At 48.8% G+C, this 16744-nt stretch overlaps 1 pseudogene; it reads right to left on the reverse strand.

The window, feature by feature from the left end:
- Nucleotides 1–3049: 3049 nt before the first annotated feature.
- Nucleotides 3050–5483, reverse strand: LOC125554719 (annotated as a pseudogene).
- Between the last annotated feature and the right edge of the window lie 11261 nt (nt 5484–16744).

Raw genomic sequence — 16744 nt, forward strand, 5'->3', positions numbered from 1 at the left:
GCGGCCCCCTAGGGCGCGCTCTCCCCCTTGTCGCCGCATCGTGACTCTTCTAACTTGATTTTCAAGTCTCCAGGGTGTCTTCTGGTCCAAGAGAAATCACCGCGAAGGTTTTATTTTGTTTGATATTCCTTCTCCGTGAAGCTAAAAAAACAAGGAAAAAACAGAAATTGGCACTGGGCTCTAGGCTAATAAGTTAGTCCCAAAAATGATATAAAACTGCGTATTAATGCATATAAAACATCCAAAACCGATAATATAATAGCATGGAACAATCAAAAATTATGGATACGTTGGAGACATATCAGCCATTATGCGGAACCCAGCAGAAACAGTCACTTCAACTGCTTGTCGACCATGGTCAGGCGGGACTCGGCGGCAAGGAAGATTTCTGAGAAGCTCCAGGCGACGTGCCGATCAATCTTGGCACTCGCATCCAGCTGGGCGATCCGGTGGAGGCACACAACGTCCTCTGCTGTCTCCTGTGTCTCTGGCAAGACCCCTTCAAAGAGGAAGAAAAAAGCCAATTGGAAAGGCAAAAGGTTGGCCGGCTCGCGACCAACGGGTTGGCCATAAAAACAATTACGGGTGAGAAGCTCGTCGAGATGCTGCGCCTCGCACAACATCCTGTTCCTTTCTAGGCCCCACGTGCTGCCATGGGTCTCGAGCTCCTTCTCGAACCCAGCGCTCTTGTCAACGGCCGCCTTCAGCTCAGTGTCCTTGTTGACGACCACCTTCCCGTGCTCCTCCACCAGCCGGCTCAGCTCCGCCCGATGGGCCTCCGACGCCCTGACTGGTCGCGGTCAGCGATTGCCTAGTCATGCTGCTGGCCGGCTTTAGCCAGCCGGTTTCGAAGGGCCGGCACCTCGGCCGTGGTGGCTGCATGGCAAGATACCAAGTTAGATATCGGCAAAGAAGAAAACCGCCTTGAAAATTCAACCCGGCTGCTACGCAGTCGGCCCTAATCTCGGGTGCTACACCCAGTGGGTGCGCTCTCGCGCCCCCACTAGAAGCAGGCAAGATATACCTCGGGCCTGTGCCAGGTCCGAGGTATCTCCTTGGCGATGAGCTGGGCCTTGGCTGCGCGATACCACCCCAGGAGGAGGTTGTACGCATCCGCCCGTAGGTCGTACAACTCCTGCGAAAAGATGAAGTTAAAAAGAAAGCAAGAGCGCATATGAAGACCTGACCCTGCTGCTACGCAGCTGGCCCGAACCTCTAGGGCTACACCCAGTGGGTGCGCTGGCGCGCCTCCACTATCACTACTAGGAAAAACAGTACCAGTAGCGTAGGTTTTTTGCATACCAATAGCGCATGAACCCGCGCTACTGCTACGGCGGTACAGCTAAATTTTAGCAGTAGCGTGTTTTTTACCCCACGCTACATCTAAAAAAGTTACTAGTAGCATGTTCAACCCGCGCTACTGCTATTACGTACACGCGCTACCAGTAATGAAATAGTAGTAGCATAGCTAAACTACAAACGCTACTAGTATCCTATATACTAGTAACGCCCAGTTTCCTCCCCACGCTACTAGTAACTTATTAGGAATTAAAAAAAACAAAATGAAGCAATTCCATTTTGTCACATAATTGTCGTATCTACCATCACACAATTTCTCATTGTAGCTAGCGGCAACTCATGTATAATTCCTATCACATAGTGTTGTGTGCCTAGTCAATGTGCGAAGCCTGCCCGGCCTGATCACGTGCCCTGCAGCTGCGACGAAACACAACGAGCAGCCTCGCGAGCCACACTTGACCAACGGCGGCCGCCGCCTTGAGTTGTGACGCCGTCACGTCCCTCGCCCTGACCCTCAGCTCCAGCAGGCCTCGATCGATGTCATGCTTGTGCCTCACCACCAGTGGATGAAGGAATCCATCCGCAGCCACGACACCATCGGTCCACGAGCCTCTCGACGACCTTCAGAGTCGCCACCACAAGCCTGCAGCATTACCAACAGAGATTTAGAAACTTCAGATTCTTTAGAAGAATGACATGGAAAAACAATGCGATACATGTTGATTCCAATGTGCAACAATTTTTTCCGAGATTCTTATTGAAGCCATAATGCACAACTTAACTACACACTGAAGCAGCACATAGCTACTTCCATGACAAAAGATAACACATAAGATTAGAAGCAATTCTGTTGTGTTGGAAGCCCTAAAAAGAAACAACCCTTACGAAGGAGTTAGAGGCATAATTCTTTCGGTAATTTTCTATCTATCCATTTTTCTACGTACTCACTTCAATACCTTGATATCTTTCACGTTTTCAAAGATAACAAAGTCCATGAATCTACTGTTGGTAGAGCATAGTGACTATACAAACTGAAGCCTGAACATATATACCTGTCAGTTCAGAGACTTGACAAATGAATTCTGAAGTTAATGGGCTTTTCCTCTTTCCTGAAGAAATCATTTGGTCTACTCTTTGTTGGTACTACCTAGAAGAATTAGAACTACAAAAAAATGGCATCACTGAACAAGGGTAGATAGACAAGTTATATCTTTTGTCCTCAAGTGAGAATTTAATTTATTAAAAAAATACTAAAATTAGGTTTCATATATACACATAGTAGGAATTTACTGGAGAGTATAGCAGTAGCACCAAAACCAAAACAGTAAGAATGACGTCAAAACTGGAGATTCGGTAAAAAGAGTCATGCGAAAATGCTTACAGAGGACCGGATACTTACAGCTTTGCATAGCCCTTTAGACCAAACGCAAGGGCTTTGTCATAAAACCGTTACACAAGCTTACGGGCAATAAATCTGTCACATACCTACAAAACTGAAGTTAAATGACAAAATACAATGATTCTAAGTGCTGAATTGGTGTTGCACTGACACAATGATGCTAAGTGTGGAGTTTGGTGTTGCTCTGTAGAAGCAATTTGGTAAAGTAGGTTGTATAGAAGAGAAGCCCTGCCATTCTATCCAAATGATTTTGTGATGAATCAAAAGATGAGGTTGAGAATTTGTAATACCGTAGTTACTATATTATCACATAAACTGCCCACTACCCAAGGAATTCCTAAAAAGGTATCATCATGTTTCTAATGCTGGTACCAATACCCACACTAGGAAAAGGGAGAACTGCAGTGTTTGTCCATTATAAACAATTGAAGAAACAAAGTAATAAACAGGATCACGGGAGCAAACTTGCATATATAGTATTATTTGATAAAGTTTCTATGATTCAGGCAAACATTCTAAAAAGTGCATTAAGCAAACCTTTATAAATTCCTCAAAAGAGAACTCCTTGGACAAATCATTGTTACTCCTTTTGCCACTGTGCCAGTAGCATTGGATGATGATTCCTGCAGGATATGCATAATAAAGTTATTTGTGTAAGTCTAGACCTGTCATTGTACACAGATGTGCTTTCATCGTAAAATACATTGCTCCATGGTTGAGTGCTTAACATAGGGCTGCAAGAAAAGCTCGAGGCTCGTGAGTCGCTCAAGATCGACACGTTTTTTGACTCGACTCAAGATCGACTTGAAAAGAAACGAGCTGAGTTTGAACACTTCATGTAGCTCGACCGAGAAACGAGCCGATCTTGAGCCAATGTTGGCTCGCTCGATTTTAGCTCGATAGCTCGACAGAATATCATTATGTTAAATGATCATGCCATATATTAAATGGAAATAAGATAATTTATTACCGTATATGTTGTCCATAATTTTCTTCATTTTATTTACCAAAGAACATGGAAACTTAATTAAGTACAGAGAAGATTTAGGCCTAATTATGGCACGTGGTCGACTATGTGTTAAGTATCCTATATTTTTGGCAAAGGTTCCCAGCATATTCACCTTAATTTTTTTGTTTTTCATCGATAGATTATAATTTTTACCATCTCATTTAGCTCGAAACAAACTCGAGATTGACTCGAGATCATTACAAGCTGAGCACGAGTCATGTTCTACAGCTCGATCATGAGCTTCACTTAGTTTAAGCTCGCTCGAATTTTCATATGAGTTGAGTTGAGCCAACTCCAACTCGCTCTAGCTCGACTCGTTTGTAGCCCTAGCTTAACACAACAAAATGGCACATAGTCTGATGTAGCATCTACTTTAAATAATTTAGTCTTGTCCTGTCATGCATTATAATGGCATTTTTCAACTTCACTTCACAAAATCAAAAGGTGGCTGTTAGCTTTCATGAGATGGCTAAATGGTTGTGATACGAGCCATTGCAGAGTCATTTTGTACACCAAAAAATTGACCGGAAATGACAAACAGGTTATATATGGAAGGCCATGATATGGTTCAACTCACATCAAACACATACATAATCTAAAGGAGCATTTTTCTGCAATAAAGATTGCACTTCAAAACATCTGTTATGACATTTTTTGGCTAGCCAAGAACAACATTTACCTGACATCCTCCAACGTCTTTCCTGCTTTCATAGTGTAGCTCTGGCGTGGATGGAGTAACTTCAAGTCGAAATCAGTTTCGGTTGAAGAGTTCAAGATGAGGCATGCCTCTTACTTATTTGCAGTAGCAGATCCATAGCTCAAGATAACAGAAACATGAATACGGGCAGCGATAGCTGAACCGACCGGCGTAGCTTCCATGACTGAAGCCACCAATTTGTCAAGCCGGTTGAGGTCCGTCTTCATCCCTAATTTCCCAAGCTTGTTGTCCGTGTTCTCCATTGCGGCATGCATAAACAACAGATCAAATTCGAACGCATCCTGGACATTCCCCTCTGCAAATCCCAGCGGAGTGAACGCCCGGTCGATTATCCTAGTGTCCTTAGAACTGCTGCCAGAACCTGACTGCGCGGCAAAATCCTAAGTTCCAAAAACGTGGCAGCCAAGATTCGCCACGAATGAGCTAACACTGGGGCAATTGCTGACCATAGCACCTCTCAGCCCCATGAACCTGAATGTTCAGCAGCAGAGTCATCCCTAGCATTTACAATGGATACACTAACAGTAATCAAAGCAAAAGATCACACACAGTGAACCTCTCGGATAGCTTGGGGACTACTAGCTCCTGCGGATCCACCCAGGCAATTTCCCCATCCTAACGTGAAACAAATACAATCAGCATCGCATACTCAAACCATCTCTGCAACTACTTCGCCTGGACGCAAACCCGGAGAGCAGGATCGCACTTTGTGCAGGGTGGAGGGCATTGTACACGTCGAGAAGCTGCGCCAGCTCGAGAATCGAGTCACTATTCATGTCCCCTCCATCCTTTGGGTTGGGAGACAAGACCAGAAGCCTCTCAATTTAATGGGGGGGGGCAAGCAAAGCAGAGCAACCGCGCAGAGCACGGGAGGGGGTGTGGCGGATTGGTACTGTTGACCGTGGGGGTGCAGACAGAGAGGAAGCCGCAGGAGGCGATGGAGGCGAACGCGTCGAGCTGGCCCTTCCCCCCTCCGCCCCCGGCGAGCAGCGCCACGTGGCCGGCAGCGTACAGCACCAGCGCCCGCCTCGGCTTGTCCGCCATTGCTCCGCCGCGCCGACACAAACTGCTTCCCCTTCCCCTTTCCCTTCTCGCCCCGTCGCCTTATTTTGGAGAAGAACAGGGAGGGGATCCCGGCAGTAGAGGAGAAGAGAGGAGGTGGAGGGGATGGGTGCGGTGTGGGGTTAAACTGGGACGGTTGGTGGGGTGGGTAATGGATCGGGGGTGGTCCGGTGTGGGACTGACGGACTGTGCTAGCGGTAGCGCGGGGTGTCTCACCGGCGCTACGGTTATCCCATTAGCAGTGGCGTAGGTTTATGACCCACGCTATTGTTGTGGTTTGCCGCGGGGCACGGTCGAGAATTATTTACCAGTAGCATGTCCCAAAGAAACCAACGCTGTTGCTAAGCCATACCAGTAGCATGCTTCGTACCCAGCACTACTGGTAATAACCAGTAGCGTGGGGACACAAACAAACGCTACTGGTAAACTTCTATGTATAAGCATTTTCCTAGTAGTGTATCCCCGCTATCCGGCCGAGGAAACAAGAAAAATGGAGAAGAACATACCGCAACCGTGCACTTCAGATCCTGTGTTCACTCCTGCTTGACCCGGCCGAAGGCCTGTAGGAGGCTCTTGCATCGTCTGGTCTGATAGTGTAGAGCTTCGGCCGCCGCGTCCTACCGGGTAAGCGACCCGACAGCAACCTTGCCGGCGTCCACCCAAGGTTGCTGCAGGCTAGCACTAGATCCGCTATCCAGTTCCCGCTCCCATTTCCAGTGGCCTACAGCGGCACAACCGCCATGGCGTGGCTGCCCCATGTCGGCATCTCCGCGGACGGCGTTGATTCCAGCGCGCCGGCTAGCGTCACCTGCGGCGCTCCGTCCGGTGCAGCATCTTCCCCGCACCCCCTCCTCCGACCTCATTCCTGCTGTCCGAGTCATTCCGGGGTAGGATCACTACCGGAATCGCCCCCTATGCCAATGGCCAGGGCCGTCGGCATAGGCCTGAGTCCCGTCGGGATAGGCCTATGCCGACGGCCCCTGTTGGCATAGGGCCGTCGGCAACATATGCGTCGGCACAGCCAGGGAGGCCGTCGGCATAGAAAGACCGTCGGCATATATGATACGCCGACGGGGGCCGTACATCTATGCCGACGGCCCTGGCCGTCGGCAACTACCACGCCTAACGGCGGCCGCCGTCAAGTCTGCCCAACGAACGGTCGCCACGTGGCACCACTATGCCGACGGCCTAGCCGTCGGCTTAGTCAAAAACTATGCCGATGGCCCGACCGTCGGCATAGGTGTGCCACGTGGCGACCAGCCGCTGCTCTAGGACCAGGGCTATGCCGACGGCCTGGTCGTCGGCACAAGTTGAAACTAAGCCGACGGCCAGGCCGTCGGCATAGTCCTTCATACAGAGCTCCCAGGAGCTGACACGTGGGCGCCTATGCCGACGGCCTAGCCGTTGGCACAGTTTTTGAACTATGCCGACGGCTAGGCCATCGGCATAGGCTCCCACGTGTCAGCTACTGGGAGCTCACGCTAGCCCTATGCCGACGGCCTAGCCGTCGGCATAGTTTGCTTTTGCTTTTTTTTTTCTTTTTTCTGTTTGTTTTCAGATCAATTCAATTAAAATAGCAGCACATATCAGCAGATATATATGATGGGATAGACATATAAAACACAACGGGATATCATCCGGCACCATCACAACAATATATGCATAAGCATCATCACACACAAGTCTCTAAATGAACATCATCACAACCAACATAAGCATAAGCATATAGAGAAGCACACAAGTCATCTAAATGATCATCACCACACACAAGTCATCTCAAGCATCATCACCACACAAGGATCATCGAGCACCACGGAGGTCGTCACCGCCAAGACCGCTGAAGCCCAGGTTGTCACTGCTAGCGGCAGCGCTACCGCCAAGACCGCCTCCTCCTCCGCCTACGTGGATCGGAGTGGTCGGGCTCCGTGTCTCCGGAGTGCTGCGAAGACCACCGCCAACGATAGATCCACCTGTTCCCTGCATGTTGAAAAGACATATGCACGGGATCTATGATTGTGTTGAAAGGCATGACATGCTTTGGGTGAATAGATTGGGGATGAACTAACCGGCGAGGGGCCAGCGTTCTGTGCCACAAAATCCTCAAAGCTCATCAGCACTGGTTATGCTGGAGGGCATTGTGCTGTAGGGAACTGAGGACACCTGCCGGCTGCCATATCCTGAAAAGCCTGCTACATCTGGCTATCCCTCTACACTTGGTGTTCATAAAGCCTCTGATGCCACGCCATGGTCTCCCTTCGGGTGTACTCCATGTAGGCCTACGGTATGACATGATGGAACTCATAAAACTACTAAATGCGGAAAATGAAGTGAGAAATGAAGATAAGAGGGAAAATACTTACAGATTGTTGCTCCTGAAAGAGGTACTGTGTACTAGTCACTGGCTGGCTCGTGCACTGGCTCACGCTCGGGTCGATCCGACGAAGCTGTGTGTAGGAGATACTAGGAGTGATCACAGTATCAAGAACCGCCTCCCGACCGTGCTCCTTGGGCCCCATCCTCACCACCGCCATGTCGTCCAGAGGCGCCACAATGGGGTCAGGTGTGTCAGGATGTAACTCCAGATACGCTTCGGAGTAGGCCTTCTTCCTCCCTGCGGTCTTCTTGCCGTAGTACTTGGGCTCGCCAGGCTTGGGGTCCTTCCGCGTATGGGCGATCTCCCACGCCTGCATGTGTGAGAGCGGCCGCTTCAGTTTCTCCTCCTGCACCACCAAACAGAGGTTAGTCATACATAAGAAAGTGATGGTAAATAGAAGAAGAAGAATGTTTAATGGGGTTAGTCATACATTAACTGCCTTGTGGAGATAGTGGTTTCGGTTTCCCTGAGCATGTACTCCCTCCGTCCCTCGGTTAGCCTTATTTTTGGTTCTCATAGCCGCCCAGGCTCCAGCCTCATCACACCAAAGATCCACCAGTGCCGCCCAGGACTCGTCTTTTCCATAACACCAATTTGGACACACCTACATAATAAAAGCATAATGGCATGTAGGTGTGTCCAAATTGGTGTTATGGAAGCATAAAGCATAAAGCATAATGTACCACAAGGTAATGAAAGCATAATATATGAAAGCATAATGAAAAATCTTTTATACTTACCGCCAAGAACTCGGGCCTCTCCAAGGTAATGCCCATCCTCCGCGCTTCTTCCTTGGTCATCTTCACACCAAGATAGTCGTGGTAGTATGTGGAGATGGCCACATAGCGCACCTCGTACTGCATCTGGCGGGCCTTCTTCTTGCATTGGCGCAGCACAATCTGGTCCGCTCTAGCCCTGTGCTCCGGAAGAACTCGATAGAATTTCTACAATCATGCATGAAACAAGAATGGGAGAAGCCATGAGTTAAATCATTCATGAAACTAGAATGGACTTGTGCTTCTGAAGAGAACTCACCCAGAAAGTAGTGATCACGGCCTTGGCATGGGTCTCATGGTCCGCGTGACGGGCCGCTTCCCAGTGGTCCCAGCTCGTGGCCAAAACCCGACGGTCCGGCTGCCTGACTGGATCAGGACAGTACAACCCCGGCCAATATAACTTCAGCAAGACGGTGATGAGGCCGTTGGGAATACGGACCCCTTTAGAATATATCCAGTTGCTGCAAAAGAATGAACTATTAGCATGTCACAAGAAAAATAAATAACAACCGGAATAAGCATGTGACAAGCAACATAATGAACCACTTACTCTTTTCCCGTGGGCTCAATGAGCCACTTCTGCTCCTCAGTAGGCAGGAACCTGCTTTGGTAGCTTTGCGTTGCCACGCAGCCACCCCTTCGTTGTCAACCCCCTTCCCGTCACCACCATCATCCCCGCCACCACCCTCCTCCTCGCCTGCCTCCCCCTCCCCAACCCTCCTCCTCCTCCTCTCCTCCTCCTCCTCGCCTGCCCTCCTCCTCCTCCTCCTCCTCCTCCTCGCCTGCCTCACTAGAGGAGGGTACCTCACTAGAGGAGGGCCTCGAAGACAACACCCCTAAGTCGGTGAGGGTGCGCTCTTTCTGGCCGCGACCCCCTGTAGTGGCTCTCCCCCCAGCACCTCGTCCTCTAGAGGCTCTCCCCCCGCCCCCTCCTCCTCTAGGGGCACCTCTCCCTCGACCTCCCTGTGAGGAGTCATCGTCAAGTAGCCGAGGGGGAGGATTACGTGCTCGACCACTCCGACTAGGCAGGCCGACGACCTTGCGTAGGAAACCCACGCCGTCGGCCTTCCCCTTGCCCATGTTCCACGAACCTGCATTGAAAAGAGAAAAAGCAATTAGTAAATTAATGAAATGAAGGAAAAGGCATGATAATAAACACATTAATAAAAATGCATAAAAAGGCATATTCCTAAACTATAGAAAAAATACTTGAAACGTACATCTGCTAGAACCCATATGAATCATCACTGTTGTAACCTCTTTCTCGGTCCGTCTCATCATCACTATCAATCATATCATCTTCGTTGTCCGACGGAGGTGGAGGCTCTTCCTCGTCGTCAGCGTCTTCGTTTAACTTTTCTAGCATAAGTATGTCATTTTCATTGACAATGGTCTCACCATCATTCCGTGCATCGTCGACGTTTTGGGTCCACATCATCATCACCCAATGGTCTAGCGTCATCGTTTCTAACCACATCATCATCAGTTGCTCTTGATAGAACACTCCCTCGTATGTCATGGGGTTAATGTTGTAGTAATCGTCTTCATTCGGGTCTGGTAGCTTACCATGTGGCGACACCTTGAACACAACTTCCCAACCCTTTAGATACACTTTCTGGCATGGGTAAGGCAGATAATATACTTGTGTAGCTTGGGTAGCCGCAATGAAGAGATCGGCTCCGGCATAGACGGTTGATGGTTTAACTTCGACCAAACCAATGGAAGGCGTATGTTTTACCCCCTCCCGCGGATCGAACCATCGGCATTTGAACACAGGCAGACTTAGGGTCTCACGCCCCTGGGAATTTAACCTCGTATATATTTTGTACCCTTCCGTAGTAGTCTACTGAATTTTGACCGGGGGTGTACACTCCAGTATTTATAGTTTTGGGATCGGGGCGGCTGTTTTGGTGCTCCTCTGTATGGAAGCGATACCCATTCACATCATACTTTTTACATGTCATGACGGCAGGGTCAAAACCCATGGAAACCCATCTCAATTCATCATCCATAGATATGTTCGGATCTTTTCCCTACAAGTATAATGGAAATTGTTGCGTGCATTAGTTCGGTTAACTAATAAATGTTGAAGTAGGTATTTAATAGGGGAGTGTGGAAAATTACTTTCTCCATGAACCAAGCAACAAAAATTTTACGTCCAGGGTTTCCATGACGCAGAAGAGTAAGTGCCTCCGCCTCAGTAAGAGGATTCACTCCCGTCCATTCCTCTTGAACGAAATCACTAAAAAAAGATAAGCGGTGTTAGACCGGGACTAAGTGAACATGAAACATGATGATGTGGAAGACATAAAGGAATGGTGTAGTGGTATTACCTCATCCACACTTCCTCAACTTCCTTGATGTTGTGCAAGATATAGAACATGAGGTCCTCCCACTCTTGTCGTGGCATGTTATAAGATTTCGAGGCCCCAGCCCTCCCACCTTGCGCGTTGAATAGATCGAGCCTGGGTTGATACTTGGGCTCTTCTATATTGTATGGAGGCACCTGTTATGCAGATGGGGAACGTGGTCTGGATAGTATGATGTCCTGAGGTCTGACACCTCCTCTAGGATAACTGCCTCAGCTATGGAAGCTTCAATCTTAGCTTGGTTTCCACATTTCCGTCAAAGATGCTTGTTCTGCCTCTCAGGGCCGTACTGCCAGCGATTTTGCACAGGGCCCCCCCAACAATACCTTGTTCGCGAGGTGCAGAATGAGATGTGTCATCAGAGTAAAGAAGCCTGGCGGAAAGATCTTCTCTAGCTTGACTATCAACTCCGGTGCCTTCTTATGCAATTTTTCAATCACCTCTTTACTTACTTCTTTAGCACAGAGCGTGCGGAAGAAATGGCTAAGCTCGGCAAGCACTCGCCAGACATGCTCGGGGACATAGCCTCGATCCATCATCGGCATTATCCGCTCAATCCATACATGGTAGTCATGACTCTTCAGGCCGGTCACTTTGCCCGTTGAAAGATTGACTCCCTTACTTATATTCAATGCATAACCATCGGTGAACTTCAAAATTTGTTTCAGCCAGATAAGTACTTCTTGTTTTCTGGCGGTTTAAGGACAAAGTCAGCATCTGGCTTGAACCAGTTTTTTCGACCGCCTGTGGGAGGCTTCATGTTCAGGCGTGGTCTATCATCAAATTCTCTGTTGATCGGCTCTAGCTTTTACGTTATCCTTCGTCTTATCAGGAATGTTGAGGATCGTGTGGAAAAGGGACTCTACCACATTCTTTTCGGTGTGCATCACATCAATATTGTAAGGAAGTTTGAGGTCCTTGAAATAGGGAAGCTGCGAGAAGGGGGTAATGTGCGTCCAGTTGTGCGTCTCACCATATCCCTCGAAGCCTTTGGCTTTGGCTTTTCGTTTGCCTTTGACTTTAGGCTTGAGAGCTTTTAGCTGAGCAAGAACATCTGCCCCCGAAAATGTTGGAATCTCGGTTACTTCATGAACAACCCGGCCTTTCGTGAAGTTTTTCTTGTCTTCCCTGTCTGGATGGTCTGGAGGGACGAACTGTCGATGCAGGTCAAAGGCTACATACTTGCCACCCTTACTCAGCCAAATCATTCGCAGAGCCTGCATGCACACTGGGCATGGCATCTTACCACTTGTACACCATCCGCAGAATAGAGCATAGCCGGGAAAGTCATGCATGCAATAGTGCAACCAAACTTTCATCAAGAAATTTCTCTGCAGATCCCGGTCGTATGTCAACCTCGGAAAGTACCAAGAATGGTGCAAAGCATCCACAAGCGGCTGCATAAACACACCCAATTGCTTCCCCGGGTAGTCAGGCCCCGGAATGATGAGCGACAAGAACATGGTCTTCCGTTGCATTAGGGCACCGGGAGGAAGATTGAGCGGAATTACAAACACAGGCCAGCAGCTGTATGGATTGGACGACATACCATATGGATTCAACCCATCACCTGATATGGCTATTCTGACATTCCCAGCCTCGGCTGCTTCCTCGGGGTATTCTTCATCGAATGACTTCCATGCTTCCCCTCCCGATGGATGTATGATTTTTTTTGGATTGTACCTTATACCTTCCTTGTGCCACTTCATCATTTTGGCAGACTCCTTCGTGATGAAAAGGCGCTGCAGTCTTTTTATAAAATCAAGATACCGAAGAACCTTAACGGGGATGGTTAGCTGCTTTTTCTCACCATCCTCACCGACAACCTCAATGTACCGAGACGAACCGCACTTCCTACAGTACTTGTCATCCGCATACTCGTGCCTAAACAAAAGGCAATTCTTCGGGAAAACATCTATTTTCTCATAATCCATAGAGAGTGCCTTCATGATTTTCTTTGTATCGTACATGCTTTTCGGCAGTTCATGACCCTCAGGGAGGCTGTTAGCCCACACTCCCAAGAATGATTCGAAGCATTTCTGGCTACAGCCGTACTCAGCCTTGACTGCAATCAGTTGCGAGATGGCATCCAGCTGAGATATTTTCGCACCCGCATAAAGAGGTTTCTTCGACGAGGCCAAGACCTCCAAGAAGGCCTTTGCGGTTGCCTCCGACTCCTCCGGTTCATTCTCTGAAGGTGTCGCATTTGTCGTTTCTGCAACAATGACATCATCTAGCATGTCCGTGACCCCGTCGTCCTCATATCCATCGATGCGTTGTCGCATCACCTCCTCTCTACCACGGTCCTGCTCGGCTATGTTTATTGGCGGCATGTCAAAGTTTGGCATATATCCGTACGTGCGAAGGTGCTCACTCATGTCCGTCTGATTTCTACGGTGACGTCTGGCACATCTCGCACAGGGGCATGGTGGGATAATTCTCATTGGACGATGGAATATCTCCTTCAAATACACATCGGTTTTCGCGATCCACTCTGATGTTACTCGATTCCGACGGATAAAACCACTGTACATCCACTGATTATCTGCCATCCTCTGCTTTTTTGCAGCCCACACAACATAATTAAGGATTCACTTAAATTAATGGCATCAAATTTTCAGTTTCTACCGCGTTTAATCCACCTACATCTCTAATAGGTAAAGATGGGTCCTAATCCCACCCGAGGATGTGTAGATTGAGTATGTTCTCCATTCTACCCCGTTCCGAGACAAAATTTCGGCAGCACCTCCCCGCTGTTCTCCAGATACACGTCTCGGCAAATAGCCGAGAGAATGTGCTCCGGAGAACAATGGGGAGCCGCCACCGAAATCCTATCTCGGAACGGGGTAGAACATGGAGAACATACCCAATCTACACATCCTCGGGCTGTCCGTGGAAAACGCTGGACAATCCGCAAGAACTGCGGTGATAAATATGCAATTGAATGCATATTTATCCATGCAACCCTTTCGTATGGGAGACCTAGGTTACGCGACTTGATGTGAAAATTTAATCTAGTGACATGGAGGACATGGACTTGTAGCTCACCCTCGGCTGTAGAGGAAGTAGTCGAACAACAGAGGGATGCTCAGGGAGACAACGCGTCGTACAACGGTCACTCCAATGAAATGCGACACCACAAAGCCTGCAAAATCCATCGCGACAAAAAATTTAGAACATCACAACTCATAGAGCATGTTTAAAACATTTAAACATGCATTCATTTATTTTTGCATCATGTAAGCAAAATACACTATAATCATCATCATCTATTCATCAGATATTCATCATCATCATTGATTCATCTCATCGAACCAATTTTTTTGCAGGATATGCAATATATAGCATCTCATCGAACCACATATATAGCATCTCATCTATCCATCTATATATCATGATGTAATATCCACTCATCTATCCATCTATATATCAACAACAATTTTATTTCTCAACTAACCCATCAACAACATTTTTATATCTTATAATCCATCTATCTAACTATTTATATACCTAACTAATATATCCATCTAAACCCTAAACTAACTAAACCCTAAACTAACTAACTAATCTATAGCAGCAAGCACAGCAAGCAGCAACCAGCGGCAGCAGCAAGCACAGCAAGCGGCAGCGGCGGCAACAAGCAGCAAGCAGCAGCGCAAGCAGCAAGCGGGGGCCTCACCGGCGAGGCAGAGGCAGGGCGGAGCAGAGAAGGGCGAACATCACAATATCATCATCATCGTCTAACAATCATCGAATCATAAAAAAACATCATCATCATCTAAAAATTATCGAAGCATAAAAAAACACCATCATCTATCCTCAACATCATCATCTACCAATCATCTATACCGAAAGAACAACTAAGATCATCACATCTTAGTAAAGTGTCAAACTTTTGTCTTCTATTTTTTAGCAAGATCATCATGAGTATCATTTTTTTAGCAAGATCATCACATCTTAGTAAGTCTCAAAATTTTGTCTTCAATTATTTTATCAAGATCATTATGAGTATCAAAAAATAACAAGATCATCACATCTCAGTCAAGTGTCAAATTTTGTCCAACATCCATCCATCCATTCATCTATCATTAACTTTACCAACATACATTCGTCAACATGACCTAACATTAAATATATGACAACAAAGTTTCTAAAAAAATTCACCGACATTACATCCATCCACCATCTATGATTCTAACAACATCCATGAATCCATCTAAGAAACATTTATCCATACATCCATCCACCTAAAAACTATCTATCCATCCATTCATCTAACTATCTATTTATCTAACTATCTATCCATGCATTCATCTAACTATCTATCCATCCATTCATCTAGCAGCACAGCAGCGGCAGGGGAGCAACGGCAGCAGCGGGGGGAGCGGCAGGATGACGGGGGAGCTCACCGAGGGGGTAGGGGACGTGGTGGCGGAGGTGGTGTCGGAGGGGCCGGCAACGGGTGGCGGAGCGTGGGCGGCTGGGGGCTCCCCGGTGCTCACCAGCAGCAGAGGAGGGCCGGGAGGGGCGTCGGACCGCCGGAGCCGTGGCCGCAGCCAGCTCACCACGAGCAGGAGGGTCGGAGAAGGGGGCGAGGACGACGGGGCCAGTCCCGGGACGGGGCCGCGCGGTGCGGGGCGGCCGGGAACGACCAGCGGCGATGCGGGGCGGGCGGGGACGGTTGGCGGCGGTGCGGGGCGAGAACAGCCGGCGGCAGTGCAGAGGGAGGACGCGTGATGCGGGGAGGGACGGGGGGGGGAGCGTGGGGAGGGGTCGGTGCGACGCGGCCAGGACGGGGGCGGCAGCGGTGCAGATGGGGGCGTCGGCGGTGCGGGGCTGGGATGGCCGGTGGCGGGGGGATCGAGTGGCGGAGGGCGGGGATCGAGCGGCGGCGGGGCTGGATCGAGCGAGGAGGGTGGATGAAGGGGGTTGTCGAATGAGTGGTCGGGGCGTGGGGTGCCCGGTTGGATAAGGTGTGAGGTATGCCGACGGTATAGTCGTCGGCATAGGTTCCGTTGTGCCGTCGGCATACCTGCTTTTTTTGTTTTTTGTTTACATTAAATTCAATTTATTTAAAAATGTCCTAACAAAATGTAATTATTAATGTCTGGCTCTCAGCACACTGTAAAAAATAGTTCCACCTCGCCACCAATCTATGTTCACATACTTCTCCACCTTCTCAGTTGGTCGTGTGTAAGCTGTGGTGGCCGTTTCCCCCCTCCGAGACATGGCGGCAGCGACACCCGTGAGGGTGGCACACCCCGGAGCCGCGTGTCGGGTGCCTGAGCCGAGTGGATATGGTATGATATATGCCGACGGCCTAGCCGTCGACATAGCTACTTAGCATTTTTTTTTTGTTACGACATTTTTTAAAAAAAATACGGCATTTTTTTTATAAATTCAATTATTACTATTTTTCAGTTTCCAATACTAATTTCATTAACTTAAATGTACAGAAAACATATATCGATTGCCCCCCACACGGCCTTCTTCCGTCGTGTCACGGAGAGGTTAGACGGGACGGGGTACCTGTGGGGGGTAGCAATGCCGCCAGGTGTTGCGGTGGGCCCTCCTACGGTTGTGGAAACGTGGTGGCAGGCGCAGGCACGCGGCTCCGGGGTGTGCCCCCTCCCCCACGGGCGTGATGCCGCCGTGCCCCGGAGGGGGGAAACGGCCACGTCGGGCCGACGCAGAGGGAATCTTGGGGTGGGTTGTGCCGGGACTGTGTTGGGGGGTGT

The sequence above is a fragment of the Triticum urartu genome, chromosome 4 (assembly GCF_003073215.2).
Source record: "Triticum urartu cultivar G1812 chromosome 4, Tu2.1, whole genome shotgun sequence".
Classification (NCBI taxonomy): Eukaryota; Viridiplantae; Streptophyta; class Magnoliopsida; order Poales; family Poaceae; genus Triticum; species Triticum urartu.